The 16,352-nt window shown below is 35.0% G+C and overlaps 2 non-coding genes across 2 annotated transcripts; both read right to left on the bottom strand.

Moving 5' to 3' along the window:
- Positions 1-1,651: 1,651 nt before the first annotated feature.
- LOC121230984 (small nucleolar RNA R71) lies at positions 1,652-1,758 on the bottom strand. The gene has a single exon (XR_005929054.1). It is a non-coding gene; the product is annotated as a small nucleolar RNA R71 (small nucleolar RNA).
- Positions 1,759-15,676: 13,918 nt separating this feature from the next.
- LOC121231671 (small nucleolar RNA R71) lies at positions 15,677-15,783 on the bottom strand. The gene has a single exon (XR_005929727.1). It is a non-coding gene; the product is annotated as a small nucleolar RNA R71 (small nucleolar RNA).
- Positions 15,784-16,352: the final 569 nt, after the last annotated feature.

Raw genomic sequence — 16,352 nt, 5'->3', positions numbered from 1 at the left:
GGCACGGAGAGGAAGGAAGGAATTACTCGAAGGAAGCCGATTGATCCATCTCAGAAGCCGGTTTCATCATCAAGATTGAAGATCTCCCCTCAACTTCCCTTTAGGAGTTTTGGGTTTTCTTTATGTTTTGTATTCGTTATTCCTCTAAGATGTTTTCCTTTTTAGTTATGAACTAAATCCCCTAAATACCTAAGGGAAATGAAACCTAAGACGAATCTTGTTATTATTTTCTGAATTGTATGATAAATATTTAACTTATTCTTAATTATGTGTTCTTAATTCTTGTTTTGATATCCCAGGATACTGATTCAAGATAAGCTCTTATTCAGAGGAGGAATAGACCCTGTCTAAGAGTACATTTGTCATAATTAAGCGGACTTGTTTGCGCGCCTAGACATAGGGTGACAAGATTTTGCCGGATTAGGGTGAAACGTAATAAGGGGATCCATAGATCGAGTTAATGCAACCCTAGGGTGTTAATTAGAGAAAAGTCTCAATTATTCAATCTAGGGATTAGAAGTTATTAGTCTTGAATAGGGATAATAACATAACCTAGGGATCTCTACGGAACAAGTTAAATGAATAAATCATCTGATTCGGAGCTAGAATAACAAGTAAAGTCTAGGTGGATTTTTCCTTAGGTATTGTCTTAATTCAATCGTTTTCCAAAAGTAATCCCCCAATTGTACTTTCTGAAAATTCTTAGATTAGTTAATTAGTTAGTTAAAACAAAACCACCTTATTCTTAGGCTAGATAATAAAAAGACAGTCATTGCTAGTACTTTTAGTTCCTTTGGGTTTGACAATCCGGTTTTGCTAAAACTATACTACTGTTCGATAGGTACACTTTCCTACATCGCGCTAATAGTTAGTTTCAAGAACGATTAATTATAAATATTTAAAACCTATCACGAAATCACGCGATCAAGTTTTTGGCGCCGTTGCCGGGGAACTAAGATATTAAGAACGCTAAATTTTTATTACTTTAGCCATTTATTTTTCTTGCAATTTAATTTAATTGAGTTTTTTATTATTTATTACTTTACTTTTTCTTTCTCTTGGCAGGTTTTTATAATTTATGACTAGAAGAAACCCCTCAGGACCACTACTCTTTGACGAAGAAATCGATCGTACAGTTCATAGAAACCAAAGAGAAATAAGGCGAAGCTTAAGATACACAGAGAACAAGCAAGAGGACGATACTTAACCCCCTACCGAAGAGATGGCTGAAAACCAAGACAATCAGCTACCTCCTGTAATTGCGGTTAATCAAAATTCTGCTCCACGCACTATGTATGATTATGCTAAACCTTCTTTAACAGGAACTGAATCAAGCATAGTTAGACCTACTGTAGCTGCAAATACTTTTGAACTAAAACCTAACACTATTCAAATGATACAGCAATTTGTTCAGTTTGATGGTTTGCAGGATGAGGATCCCAATGCTCATTTAGCAAAATTTTTGGAATTATGTGATACATTTAAAATTAATGGTGTTTCTGATGATGTCATTCGTCTTCGGTTATTCCTTTTTTCATTGAGGAACAAAGCTAAACAGTGGTTGAACTCGTTATCACGAGGGTCAATTACTACTTGGGAGCAAATGACTGAAAAATTTCTATTAAAATATTTTCCGCTGGCTAAAACGGCCAAATTAGGTAATGATATCTCTTCGTTTGTGCAGATGGACTTAGAAACACTCTATGATGCATGGGAGAGATACAAGGACCTTTTGAGGAGCTGCCCTCAACATGGGTTACCACTTTGGCTTCAAGTTCAAACATTCCATAATGGCCTGAATCCTTTAACTCGACAAATGGTTGGCGCAGCTGCTGGCAGAACCATCAATAACAAAACACCTGAAGATGCTTATGAGTTTTTAGAGGAGATGTCACTGAATAACTATCAGTGGCAAGTTATGAGAACTAAGCCAACTAAAACAGCAGGCGTTTATAACGTCGATTCGGTTACTATACTATCAAACTAGGCAAAACTTCTAAATAAAAAGATTGATGGTTTTCTTAGTTCTTCACAGGTTCACCTAGTAATACAGTGTGAAGCAAGTGGAGGTGGAACAAGCCATTCGGAATACCAACCTTATGGCCACAACATGGATAACGAGCTGTTAAATTACATGGGTAATAATCCTCGATCTCAAAAAAATCCATAAGTAATACTTACAATGCAGGTTGGAGGAACCACCCAAATTTCTCGTGGGACGGTCAAGGAAATCAGATACCACCTCCAGGCTACCAACAACCACCCTACCAATAGGAAAAGAAGTTGAACCTTGAAGAGATGCTCTCAAAGTTTATATCAGTGTTAGAAACTCGTTTTTAGAATACCAAGATAGTACTTAAGAATCAACAAGCATTGATTCAAGGGCTCGAAACTCAGATAGGCCAACTGTCCAAACTAATCTCCGAACAATCACAAGGTAGCTTGCCAAGTAATACTAAACCCAACCCAAGGGAACAGCTCAACGCAATTAATATTCAAGATGAAAAAGGAGCCGTTGAGCCTGAGCCAGAACCGAGACAAGAAACTGTGGTAAGAAGAGGTCAAGGTGAGGTAGGTCATAATAAAAAAAACTAATGAATGTCGAATATAAACCTCGTGTGCCATACCCCAACGCGACAAGGAAAGACCGCTCAGATGAACAATTTGGTAAATTCCTTAAACCCTTGAAAAAATTACATATTAACTTACCGTTTATTGAAGCTCTATCGCAGATGCCAAACGCAATGTAATTTTTAAAGGAGCTTTTAGCAAATAAACGGAAGTTGGACGAGGCGTCGTATGTGGAGCTAAACGCAGTTTGCTCAGCTATTCTCCAAAATAAACTACCCAACAAACTAAAAGATCCAGGGGCTAGTATTAACGTCATGCCCTACAAAATGTTCAAACAATTAGGTTTTGGGAAACCCAAATAGAATAGGATGAGCATTCAATTAGCAGAAAAAACTATAAGATTTCCTAGGGGTATTATTGAAGATGTGCTAATTAAAATCAATAAATTTATATTTCCCCTTGACTTCATTGTTTTAAACATAGAGGAAGACAACAACACTCCTTTGATCTTAGGAAGGCCCTTTTTAGCAACTGCTAAAACGATTATCGATGTTGGCACAGGTTAACTCACACTCCGTGTGGGAGACGAAACAATCACTCTTCAAGCTCTCAATTCTGGCAACACATCGGAAATTGAAGGTGATCATTTAACCCATTCTACTAAAACTGACAATATGGTACAACCTACTTTGCAGGAAATGAGTCTGAAGGAAGCACATGAGTCATTCTCAAGGAATAGTAAAGGACCTGTTCATGAAGATCGAAGGTTACAAATCGAGGAGCTAGATGAATGGCGGATGCATAAACCGAGAACACACGATAAACTAAAATTACGCTAGGACGAGCTCAGTACCTTTCCAAATCAACTTAAGGTTGGAGATAGAGTCTTATTGGATGCCACAGATCCCCACATTGTCACTGCCATACCGAATGAAGAAATCCCTCTTACGGTACTTAGCATTTTCCCATTCGATACAGTCGAGGTGAGTCATCCCAAGTTCGGCACTTTTAAGGTAAACAACACTCGTCTAAAACCTTATTTTGATGAGAATGATAGCAGGAATGAGGAGTATAAACTCCTCAAACCACCATGATCATTCAATGGAGAGGTAAGTCAAGCTTAGACTATAAATAAGCACTTCTTGGGAGGCAACCCGAGCACTAACTGTATTAACTTCCTTAAAATTTAGTCTTCAACACCTAACTTACTAACAGAGCTCTTGAATACAGGTTTTCCACAGAGACACAGCTAAGAGCAGGGGCGTGCTTAGGGCCATGTGAAAATAGGGCAACGATTTTCCCAAACACATGCTACGATAAAACGCCACAGCTATGCGACATAGCCGTGGTCAAACCTTCCAAAACAACACGGGCGTGGGTCTACATACACGGGCGTGGGAGAAGCGAACAACGCCAGACACGACCGCGCGACACGACCGTGTGCACCCACACGCCCAAGGAACACGGGCGTGTACTAAATGTCAGATGTGCCCAAACTCAAAATTCACGAATTACACGGGCTGAAATTGGGGAACACGAGCGTGTTACCTGGCCGTGTACCCCAAAATCTATAAATAGGCTGTACTATTCATTGTCTTCTTCACCCAAAAAACCCCTACCCCTAGCCGCTGCAAGTCCACACGCCCTCCCTGCCACGCCCGTGCGCTGCTCCCAACTCATCTGAGTAGATCTGTCAGCACTTCCACATCTCATCGCCACCACCACCTCGTGAACCATCCGGCGATGATGATGCTTAATTTAATTTTATCTTTATTTTTATTTTTCTTTCTACTTTTCTTTTTATTTTTTTAAGTTTTTATTAATTTCACTTTTAACATTTAATATTATTTCCTTTTTGTTATTATCTTATATATTAGGTTTTATTAATTACTTTTAATCTCGGCTATTTTTTTATGAGTAATTATTCTTCCTAATATCCCTTAAACAGTTCATGTTTTTATCACAGTTATAAAGAGCTCCAACGCTCACAATCACTTAGGAACTTCAAAATCCATTGGAAAAGGTTCTCCACGATTGCCATGCCCTGCTCAATAATGAGATATAATATCTTTTGGCGCAGCACTTGTGGTACCCAACCTCCACCACCACCGGAGTATCTTCCTCCACCTCCATAACTCCAAACTAGGGAATTCATTCATTAAAACATTCAGGAAGTTTCAATTCTATCACTATCTTATGATCTTATATTTTTTTATATATATCTATCTTTGTACATTGAGGGCAATGTACATCTTAAGTGTGGGGGGGTAATCATTTCATTATCCGAAAAATCCCTGAATATTGCTTTGTTCTCTTGTAAATCTCTCATATTCTGTTTAGAATGAATTTTGATTGACTTATGATTTTTATTGATATATCTTGAATTAAAACATAGGCATTCATGCATTGATTATTTAAACTTTAAGACATTAGAAAATTAAGCATGATAAGTTGATTTTTAAGAATTTAAAATTTTATGTTGTTTCCCCAAGTTTAGGTATTATCTTGAATTGAATTCCACAGGTTTTAAACATCAAAAAGCCATAATTTTTGTGAGATTTTTGAGCCTTTTGACCATCTATTAATTCTTTTATGCTTACTTTTATTATTTCTTTGAGTGCATCAGTGTTGAACTGCTATTCTAGAACTTGCTTGATTATGCATGTCAAGACCACACCATTTGATTTGATATGTCAAAATGATTAAGGCACTTAGAATTAACCCACTCATGCCATGAAAAGCCTACCTCCACGGTTAACCCCTAGTGAACCCCCTTGAGCCTAACAAGCCACTCATTGTATTACCCTAAATATTAACCCTTAACCCATTATTGTTGAAATCCCCTAAATTAATTTGATCCCTATTTTTGTCGAGATTTGAGTTGAATAAATTGCTTAACTATGTCTTGTTCTTAATAGTTAGTCTATGTTATTTGACATGCTATATTAGTAGTGATCTTTTGTTTGTAAGCTTCAGTATTCAAATTCCATAGTCAGAGAAGGAGTTATGTTGTACGTAAGTGATGATTAAATATTTTTCTAATTAAGTAATTTTTCAACTCAATCTCGATTCTAACCCTTTCTTTCAGCTTGTGACCACACCCCCTAACCAAGCCTCATTACAACCCTTAAAGACCTTTTGATTGATGTATCATCTCAATTTATAGTGGTAGAGATTTGATTTTCATGCAAGCCTATGGTAATAACTTTTCATATTGACTAATGAGTGTTGATTTCATTGTCTTTAAACACTGCGAGTGATTTGAGTGAATCTTTAGTGAGGATGTTAAACTCTGTGAGAATTCGAATCGGTGGTAACTACTTAGATGAAGAGAGATGCCTATGTTTTTCATGATTAAATATTCAACTTGGAATGTTTGAAGCTTTAATGTACTTTTAGCTGGATTCTCAATGTATGATTACTTATGAGTTAGTTTGAGATATTATTGATAGGAATTATAAGTTGAGAAAAAGGAATTTTTAATTATGATTTGAGGATTTTGCTTGAGGACAAGCAAATGCTTAAATGTGGGGGTATTTGATAAACCGTAATTTATACATATTTTTATCCCTCGCTTAACACGTTTATGAATGATTTCTCCCTAGATTTGGTGAATTTGATGCTCCTAATCCTTTAATTTCATGTTTTATACTTAGGTGAGCATAGGAGGACGAAAAGAACGAGAAATGGGTCAAAAACAGAGAAAATGGACCGACAAGGGAAAATAACACTGCCTGGACTTCCTCACACGGGCATCACACAAGCCTGTTCCAATCTAGCAGCCTCGACTACGGCTTGAAGTAATCGCACACGGGCGTGTCCCTACCGAGCGCAAGTTGAGTCCAATTCGGAAAAGGCCAATTTTGAAGGCTTCTAGGCATTCTAAAGCCTATAAATACACCCTAAAGGAGGAAATGAGGGAGAAGCACGGAGAGGAAGGAAGGAATTACTCGAAGAAAGTCGATTGATCCATCTCAGAAGCCGGTTTCATCATCAAGACTGAAGATCTCCCCTCAACTTCCTTTCAGGAGTTTTGGGTTTTCTTTATGTTTTGTATTCGTTATTCTTCTAAGATGTTTTCCTTTTTAGTTATGAACTAAATCCCCTAAATACATAAGGGGAATGAAACCTAAGACGAATCTTGTTATTATTTTCTGAATTGTATGATAAATATTTAACTTGTTCTTAATTATGTGTTCTTAATTCTTGTTTTGATATCCCAGGATACTGATTCAAGATAAGCTCTTATTCAGAGGAGGAATAGACCCTTTCTAAGAGTACATTTTTCATAATTAAGTGGAGTTGTTTGCGTGCCTAGACATAGGGTGACAAGATTTTGCCGGATTAGGGTGAAACCTAATAAGGGAATCTATAGACCGAGTTAACGCAACCCTAGGGTGTTAATTAGAGAAAAGTCTCAATTATTCAATCTAAGGATTAGACGTTATTAGTCTTAAATATGGATAATAACATAACTTAGGGATATCTACGGAACAAGTTAAATGAATAAATCGTCCGACTCAGAGCCAAAATAAGAAGTAAAGTATAAGTGGATTTTTCCTTAGGTATTGTCTTAATTCAATCGTTTTCCAAAAGTAATCCCCCAATTCTACTTTCTGTGAATTCTTAGATTAGTTAATTAGTTAGTTAAAACAAAACCACCTTATTCTTAGGCTAGATAATAAAAAGACAATCATTACTGGTACTTTTAGTTCCTTTGGGTTCGACAATCCGGTCTTGCTAAAACTATACTACTGTTCGATAGGTACACTTGCCTACATCACGCTAATAGTTAGTTTCAAGAACTATTAATTATAAATATGTAAAACCTATCACGAAATCACGCTATCAACACACGGGCGTGTTTATCAGTCGTGTGTGGCACACGGGCAGGCATATGGGCGTGTGGTCGGCCGTATGATCCAAGTCAGTAGCCTCTCTAATTTTTACACGGCCTGGCACACGGGCATGTCATGTGGCCATGTGGACAAGTCAGTATGTATGCTCTGTTTTGCCACGGCCTAGACACACAAGCATGTCTAATGCCGTGTAAGGCACACGGCCTGTTCACATGGACGTGTGACCTTTGTAACTTAGAAAAATGTTTAAGTTTTGAAAAATTTTGTATCTCCTCGGTTTAGTCTCGACCTTTTTCTAAAGCATGTTTAAGGTCTAGTTGACCTAAGAAAGGGACTTTATGTTGATGTTTGACTATGATGCTATGAAGTTTGTGAAATGAATGCGAAATGTTTTGATATGTTCGGTAGTGCCTTTTAACCCTAGTCTGGCATCGAATGCGGGTTAAGGGTCTTACAGGTTGTTTCATCCTCTTTGTTTTAGCTTAATGGTATAGTCGGGGATCTAATTTTTTTGCAACCATTGTTGTGTAGGAAAAGGCTGTGAATAGTGAGTTTCACTTCAATTGTCTAAACGGTGTTAACAAAAGTTTTCATCAGCAGTAAGTTGGGTGCATTATAGATTTCTATTGATGAATTCATAAATTAAGTTGCTAAAATGATGTTTGGTATACTATTTAAAGGTTTCGAAAGTCTCGGGATTACTGTAGCATAAAAAATGAACCAGATGTGTAATGCAAACACAAGAAAACAAAGTTTGGTGAAAGTCAAAAAATTGGCCTGTTGACGCCAACGGGCGTGTGCCCGACCGTGTAATGGGAGTATGTGTGGCCATGTGGATCATACGGGCTAGGTCGATTTGGGTGTGTGGGCCCATATGGGGATGTGGGCCTACATGGGCAAGTCATACAGGTATATGGGCACAAAATTTTAAAATTTTCCCTAAGGTCACGTAAGTCTTTCCAATGGACTGTGGGCCTTCTGTAAGGTCGGTAAGGGAAAACAAACCCTAATGCAAGATACCTTCCTAATCTGATAGACTTATTCGAGTTTAAGAAATTGATATGTATGATATGTCTGTTATGTAAAAGCATGTATGATATATGTTTGTGAGCATGCAAGACATGTTGGCGCTGTATATCTGCATCTGTTATCTGTATCTGTTATCTGTATCTATATATGGGGTGGGATTGGTTTATGTGGAAGAAGTGATTTGTAAGGCGGCATTGTGTCGATTTACTGGCGACTTGGCTGCAAATTATTCTGATAAGTGTCGTAAAGGCACTAAGTGGTGTGTAGGATTGTGTGAGTGTTTTATACCCCACATGGTGTGTTGGGATGGTCGGATATGGTGCGTAGGTGATGGGGTGTAGGACTTTGCATATCTAAAAGTATCTAATAATCTGATTCTAATAAGAACTCATGTCCGTTTCTGTTTTGAAATACTAAAATTTTGAATTTTATGCATGTATGTCTTTGTTAAGTTAAACACTGAGTTATGGAACTCATATTTGTTTGTCTATTCTGTTCAGGTAATCCTCAGACATAGGCGAGTCAATGCAACGGAGTCTCTACAGTGACCACAAGCTCATGAACTGTCTTAAATAATGCTTTTTATTTAAATTATGGATTATTTTTGAGTGTTTTGTATTTATTAGACTTTCCGGACTGTTTTATTTTTAATTTGCTTTTGGATGTGTTTTTGAATTTTATACTGCGATGTTTGACTAAAACCACAATTTACGAAAAGAAATGTTTTTTTAAAAACACCAAATTTAGTTTTTCCACTATAACGACTTGCAAGCTTCTGCAGTAAATTTACGTTTTACTTAAAATGGCAATCAATGACAGATTCATTTAAAGAATATAATTAGTTTTTCTGAAAATATGAACTCCTTTAGTAACAATTAATACCAGAAATTTTTAATGTGAAAATTGGTTTCAAAACCCTTCTTCGTAACATTTCCAGATTTGACCATAACATGTAGGCCGAGTTTGGGGCGTTACAAAACTTACCTGGTACAAAAGCAAGAATTGAATGTTAATGATCAATTTGTATCTTTCCTTTTCCTCTATTATCTACTGGGTGATTTGGTTCTTGATCTATACATTAATACATTTAGTTTAACAATGACAACACCTTGGACTTTAACAGGTTTGAGACTAGACATGTAACGCCCCCACGCCCGAAACTATCGCCGGAGTCGAGCTTGAGGGGTTACCGAACATAATTTATCAAATTAAGAACTTCAAATCATTTCTTTCTACATTCACAGCTTTCTAGCTACCCGCGTCACAGTTACAAGAAAAATCATATCTCGAGTTACGAAACTTGAAATCAAGATCTGTGAATTTTCCCTAAATCTAGACTCATATATCTATTTACCAATTTTTTTCTAGAATTTTGGTCAAGCCAATTAGTACATTTTATTAGTTAAAGTATCCCCTATTTCAGGGTTTGACTACTCTGACATCTGTGTATTACGAATCATATATCTCTCTATAAAAAATTTCAATGACTACGAGGTTTGTTTCTCTTAAAACTAGACTCAATAAGGAATCTGTAAATATAAATAATGACTTCTAATTATTTTTTTACAATTTATTATGAATTTTTAAAGTCAGAACAGAGAATCCAGAAATCACTCTGGCCCTGTTTCACAAGGTTTCAAATATCTCATAAAGTATAATTTATATTCCTGTTTTTTTATCCATATGAAAATAGACTCATTAAGCTTCAATTTCATAACTTTCTCATCATTTAATTCCATTTACACTATTTTTAGTGATTTTTCAAATTCATGTCATTGCTGCTGCAATATTCTGTTTTAAGGCAAATTTCATCTTTTCATGAGTTGTTATGAACTAGATAACCTATTAAACTTCAATGATATCAAACATGATCTAAATTTAACCATCACCATGACTTATCAATATCAAACATTTTCTCAACCAATCATGGCCATATCATAAAATTATTTACACAAAATAAGTATATTGCTATACATGCCATACTTAAGTTTTACAAGCCATTTACCCAGATGAAAGTCATTTGGATAGTGTGATCGAACCTTCGACCCGTCCCAATTCCCGACCTGGCTTGTTCAAAACTACAGTAAATAAAGAGGAGGGAGTAAGCATAAATGCTTAGTAAGTTCATATGTAAATAACAAGTAACATAACAATACAAATATACCAAACAACTTTAGCATGGTATCACCAAAACATATATCACATTTCTAAACACCATTCATCATCTTACCACCTTACCGTTGTTGTATCTATTTTCAACCCGAGGGTTAAGAACATACCTGTCCAAAGTGTCCATTTCACAACACTTACCAAAACGTCGCTTGCACCTTAAGTGTTCTTCCATTTCACTAGAAATTTCGCCCGTTGAACACATCAGAATACAACTCGGATACACGGATAATTTGCACATAAGTGCCTCATATGTAATCAAGAAATCATGTAACCCGCCCCTAAGTGAACTCGGACTCAACTCAACGAGCTCGGGCGTTCGCATCCATAAGTGAACTCGGACTCAACTCAACGAGTTCGGATGCCTAGTTACGTTTCACGAACTCGGACTCAACTCAACGAGTTCGGACATTCGCATCCATAAGTGAACTCGGACTCAAATCAACGAGCTCGGATGCTCAATCATCCTAGTGACATGTCACTTGTATCCTAATCTATTCCTAAGGTTCAAACGGGATTTTCCTCAAACACATATCCTTGCCATCTTTCGTAAAATACCAAAACCAATACTCGATAGTACTTTATATTTAACAATTAATACACATAATTTACATTTTATTCGAAAATAACCACAAAGCATATATTTCATAATAAAAATCAGCATATCATATAATTAACATCAATAACTTAAAAATAACAATTATGCTACATTATTTACACATGAACTTACCTTGGTACCAAAATATAAAGATTTTGCAATTTAGTCCACAATCTTTTCTTTTCCTCGATCGCGACTTGAATCTCGTTTCTCTTGATCTATAATGCCAAATTAATCTTATTTAATACATACATTCATCAAAACAACATTTAATACGAACTTTGGAAAAATTACACTTTTCCCCTAAACTTTTGCATAATTACACTTTTGCCCCTAGGCTCGGGAATTAAACTTTATTCCTTATTCTTATGTTTTATAACATGCTGATCATTTTTCCCTTCTATGGCAACATCAAATTTTTACTCTAACATATACTTGTGACTATTAGGTATTTTTGCCGATTAAGCCCTTTTACTCGTTTTCACTCAAAACCGAGTAGCACAAGTTGTGTAACATAATTTAAAACCCCATATTCTATCATAAAACATCAAAATACACAAATTTCACCTATGGGTATTTTTCCAAATATAAACCCTAGGTTGAATTATTGCTAACATAAGCTTAATCGAGCTACCGGGATTCCAAAAACGTAAAGAACATTAAAAACGGGGCTTGGAATCACTTACTATGGAGCTTGGAAGCTTGAAAAAAACCCTAACTATGGAGAACCCTTGAAGTTTCGGCCTAATGAAGAAGATGGACAAAAATTGGCTTTTAATTTTGTTTTTAATTCATTTTAATAATTAAATGACCAAAATGCCCTTTCTACTAAACTTTCCAAAAATTCCATCCATGTCCAATTTTTGTCCATAGACTTAGAAATTGGTCAAATTGTTATTTAAGACCTCCTAATTAATATTTCAATGCAATTTCATACTAAAAACTTCTAGAATACAAAATTTGCAACTTATTCGATTTAGTCCCTACTTTCAATTTAAGCACTTTAGGCATAGAATTTCATCACGAAATTTTCACACAATCATGCAATCATATCATATTCATCAAAATAATTATAAAATAATTATTTTTATCTTGCATTTGTGGTCACGAAACCACTATTCCAATTAAGCCCTAATTCAGGATATTACAAGACATGTAGGTTACCTAAATCGAGATACAAGGATCTCAAAAACATGAAACTCATGAAGAACAAACTTTGGGAACACTTACATGCAAAATCAATTAATCAAGATAGCCTAGAGCTTTTCTTTCCTTTACAAAGAACAATATTTTTAGTAAAAGAAAATGATAATGAGACTTTCTTTCCCACCACTTCAATCTATACACTTAACCTCTTAATTTCATCATTAAATGAAAATTAACAAGTGTTTCCATTAAATGTTGACACAATTGTACTACCATGCAATAGTGGTTATTTACCACTTTTAACCTTGAACAATTTTTTTTATTAAGCTCATTTGACCAACTTGTTATTAATTCTTATGATTTAGTCCATACACTTTCATTTCTACCCTGCTGACCAAATTCACCAATTCAAACATCAATAAAAAACTATAATGGATTGATAAATATAAATAAATAACATTTATTGACTCTATCATCAGAATTGTGATCCTTAATCCATTGTTTTTGACACCATTGTAAATAGAGCTATTATAATTATCGCTGGGTAAAACTGTTGCTAGTTATAGATGGGTATACAGAATTAAAGCCAGTTCTGATGGAATGATAGACCGATTGAAGGCATGTTTAGTTGCCTAAGAATTTACATAGGTTTTTAACCTTTATTATGGAGAAACATTCTCCCTAGTTTTCAAGATCACTTCAGTTCGACTCTTGATCTCCCTTATTGCAATGAATTACTAGACCATTCACTTAATTGCTGAAGAGAAGTCTAGATTAGCACATTGATTGTGAAATTTTCATTATGGTTTAAATCAGTCCCGGAGAGCTTGGTTTAGGCAGTTCAGTGTTGTTATCCAACCATTTGGGATGAAAATGAGTGAAGTAGATAACTTAGTCTCCTACCATCAAAACACTTATCGCAAGTTTATCTATCTAGTAGTATATATGTAGATCATATTCCTATCATAGGAGATGATCGTGAAGGGATAGTGCAATTCAACCAACATCTCTTCAACCACTTTTATTTTAAAGGCTTGGGAAAGTTGAAAACTTTTTTTTGGGCACTAAGGTGGCACAATCAAACACATTAATTGCTATTTCTTAAAGGAAGTATGCATTGCATATAATGGAAAAACTCGGATGTTGGGTTGTAAACCTATTGATATACCAACAGACCCTAATGTTAAACTTGTTATGAGATAAGGGAAGCCACTAAAAGATCATAGCCAATATTGAAAGATGATTGAGAAATTGAACTATCTTACTATTACATGTCAGGATATTTCTTTTCAAGTAAGTGTGGTAAGTCAATTTCTTTAAGCTTCATGATAAGCTGTAAAAGCAACATATTTTAATATCATTCTTAATACGTTTTTAGATGATTAATTATGCAAATTAGTGATTTTAATGCTTCTAATCCTTAAATTCATGTTTCTATACTTAAGAGAGCATTTGAGAGTGAAAGGAGCAAAAAACGAGCCAACATCGAACAAATAGAGTTGTTTTCAAGATCCACACGGGTAGCTCACACGCCCATGTGAGCCACACGGGCTGGCCACACACCCATGTGCCAGCCCGTGTCGCTTTCACACCCTACTTCCCAAATACACGAAAAAACCCAATTTTTAAGCTTTATGAGTATTCTAAAGTCTATAAATACCAATTAGAAGAGGAATTAAGGGGGCAACTAGAGAAGATAAAAGAAAACACTTGAATAACACCATCGAAATCAACTCAGAAGTAGATTTCCATCAAGATCGAAGATCTCCTTTTAATTTTTTTCGAAGTTTTATTGAGTTTCTTTATGTCTTGTTGTTATCCTAACTTTGAGATGTTTCTATTCAGGATTATGAACTAAATTCCCTAGGTACCTAGGGAAGATGAAACCTATAATGAATCTTATTGTTTAATTTCTGATTTACATGATAAATACTTAATTCTTGTTCTCAAGTATGTATGTTTATTTCTTGTTTTAATATTGTCGAATATTAATTCTTGTTTAATGTACTTATTTCAGTAGAGCAAAAGTCCCTGTTTAAGAGTAGATCTAGCATAATTGAGTGGAGTTGCATGCAATCCTAGAAATAGGACGACATAAATTTACCGAATTAGAGTCAAATCTAATAGGGGAATCCATAGATCGAGTTAATGCGACAATATGGGTTTTAATTAGAAAGAGATTTCAATTAATCAACCTAGAATCAGTTGTTCTTACTCTTGAAGGAGATATTAACATAATTTAGGGATTTTACGGATCAAGACACAAGTGAATAAATCATTTAATTCAGATTCATAATAATAGGTGAAGTCTGGGTGGATTCTTTCCTGGGTATTGTCTATCTTATTGGTTATCTTCGATTATTTTCCTATTTCACTATCTGTTGCATTCTTAGTCATATTAGTTTAGTAAATTTAGATCAAAAACAATCACTCCAATTTGTTGGCTAAATAATAGAAAATTGGTAATTACTAGTACTTTTAGACTTCGTAGATACGATATCCCCTACTCACTATAATTATACTATTGTTCGATAGGTGTGCTTGTCTTAGTCATATTTATAAATAGTTTAGTGACCATCAAGTTTTTGGCGTCATTGCTATGGATTAAAATATTAGGAAAACTCAATTTTTATTAATTTAGCCATTTTTATTTTTATTATATTTTTGTTTTAGTTTAATTTTTGCATTCTAATTTTTCTTTTCTTTTATTTGCTTCTGGCAAGTTCTTTTAGTTTATGACTAGAAGAAATTCGTATGGACCGTTATTATTCGACAGTGAAATTGAAAGTACAGCTCATAGAAACCATAGAGAAGCAAGGCAGAGTCGAGAATATCTAGTAGATGAACAAAAGGAAGTTATTATTATTACTAAGGAGATGGGTGATAATCAGAATAATCAACTAGTTGTTGCAAATCCTACAAATCCAGATCTTATTCCTCGTACTATGTACGATTATGCCAAGCCCATTTTAACTGGGGCTGAATCGAGTATTATGAGACCCATTATTGCTGCAAATAATTTTGAAATAAAACCAAACACTATTCAAATGATACAACAATTTGTTCAGTTCGATGGTTTGCAAGACGAAGATCCAAATACTCATTTGGCTAATTTTCTGGAAATCTGCGATACTTTCAAGATAAATGACATTTCTGACGATGCCATTTGCCTACGATTATTCCAATTTTCATTGAGGAACAAAGCTAAACAGTGGTTAAATTCTTTACCACAAGGTTCTATCACTACATGAGATCAAATGGCCGAAAATTTCCTACTAAGTACTTCCCATCGGCTAAGACAGCCAAGTTGAGGAATGATATCTCTTCCTTCGTTTAGATTGACTTAGAAACCTTGTATTATGCATGGGAGAGATATAAGGACTTATTGAGATGGTGCCCTCACCATGGGTTACCTCTTGGAAACACGAAAATATACACACTTTTTCAAGCCATTTTTAACTCAAATTCATGTAAGTTCGGTAAAATTCTTGTCGAAAAATATATAATTATTATAAAATAATCATTTGTACTTAAATTATTAACATAATGAATTTTAATTAATTTTGATTATTTTTGATAGATTTGCACAAAGGGAAAAAACGGCTCGATGGACACTGCTAGAAGCGCAAAACCGAGAAATAATTTTGAAGCATCAAGGCGAATTAATTTTTTAACCTAAAATGGTCCAAATTATATGTATTGATTCATAATATAATTAATTTTAATTTATATCCAATTGAATTTGGGTTAAATAAATTATTATTAATTAATTATGAAAAATGGCCCAGTTAAACTGAACCCACTGAGTACTAGGCAGCCCAAAAACCGTCCCACATGCTGACCCAATCAGCTTACTTGGCTGATTAATTAGCTTGCAAAATGGCCCTTGAAGACTTTTTCAAATTACAAACAAACCCCTCCACTATTTGTGCCTTTTTAGATTTGCCCCTAACTTAATATAGCAAGTTTAAAAACTTCAA

Source organism: Gossypium hirsutum, chromosome A06, assembly GCF_007990345.1.
Source record: "Gossypium hirsutum isolate 1008001.06 chromosome A06, Gossypium_hirsutum_v2.1, whole genome shotgun sequence".
In the NCBI taxonomy this organism is placed as follows: Eukaryota; Viridiplantae; Streptophyta; class Magnoliopsida; order Malvales; family Malvaceae; genus Gossypium; species Gossypium hirsutum.
The sequence above is the reverse complement of the archived record's forward strand: the minus strand, read 5'-3'. Positions and strand labels throughout refer to the sequence as shown.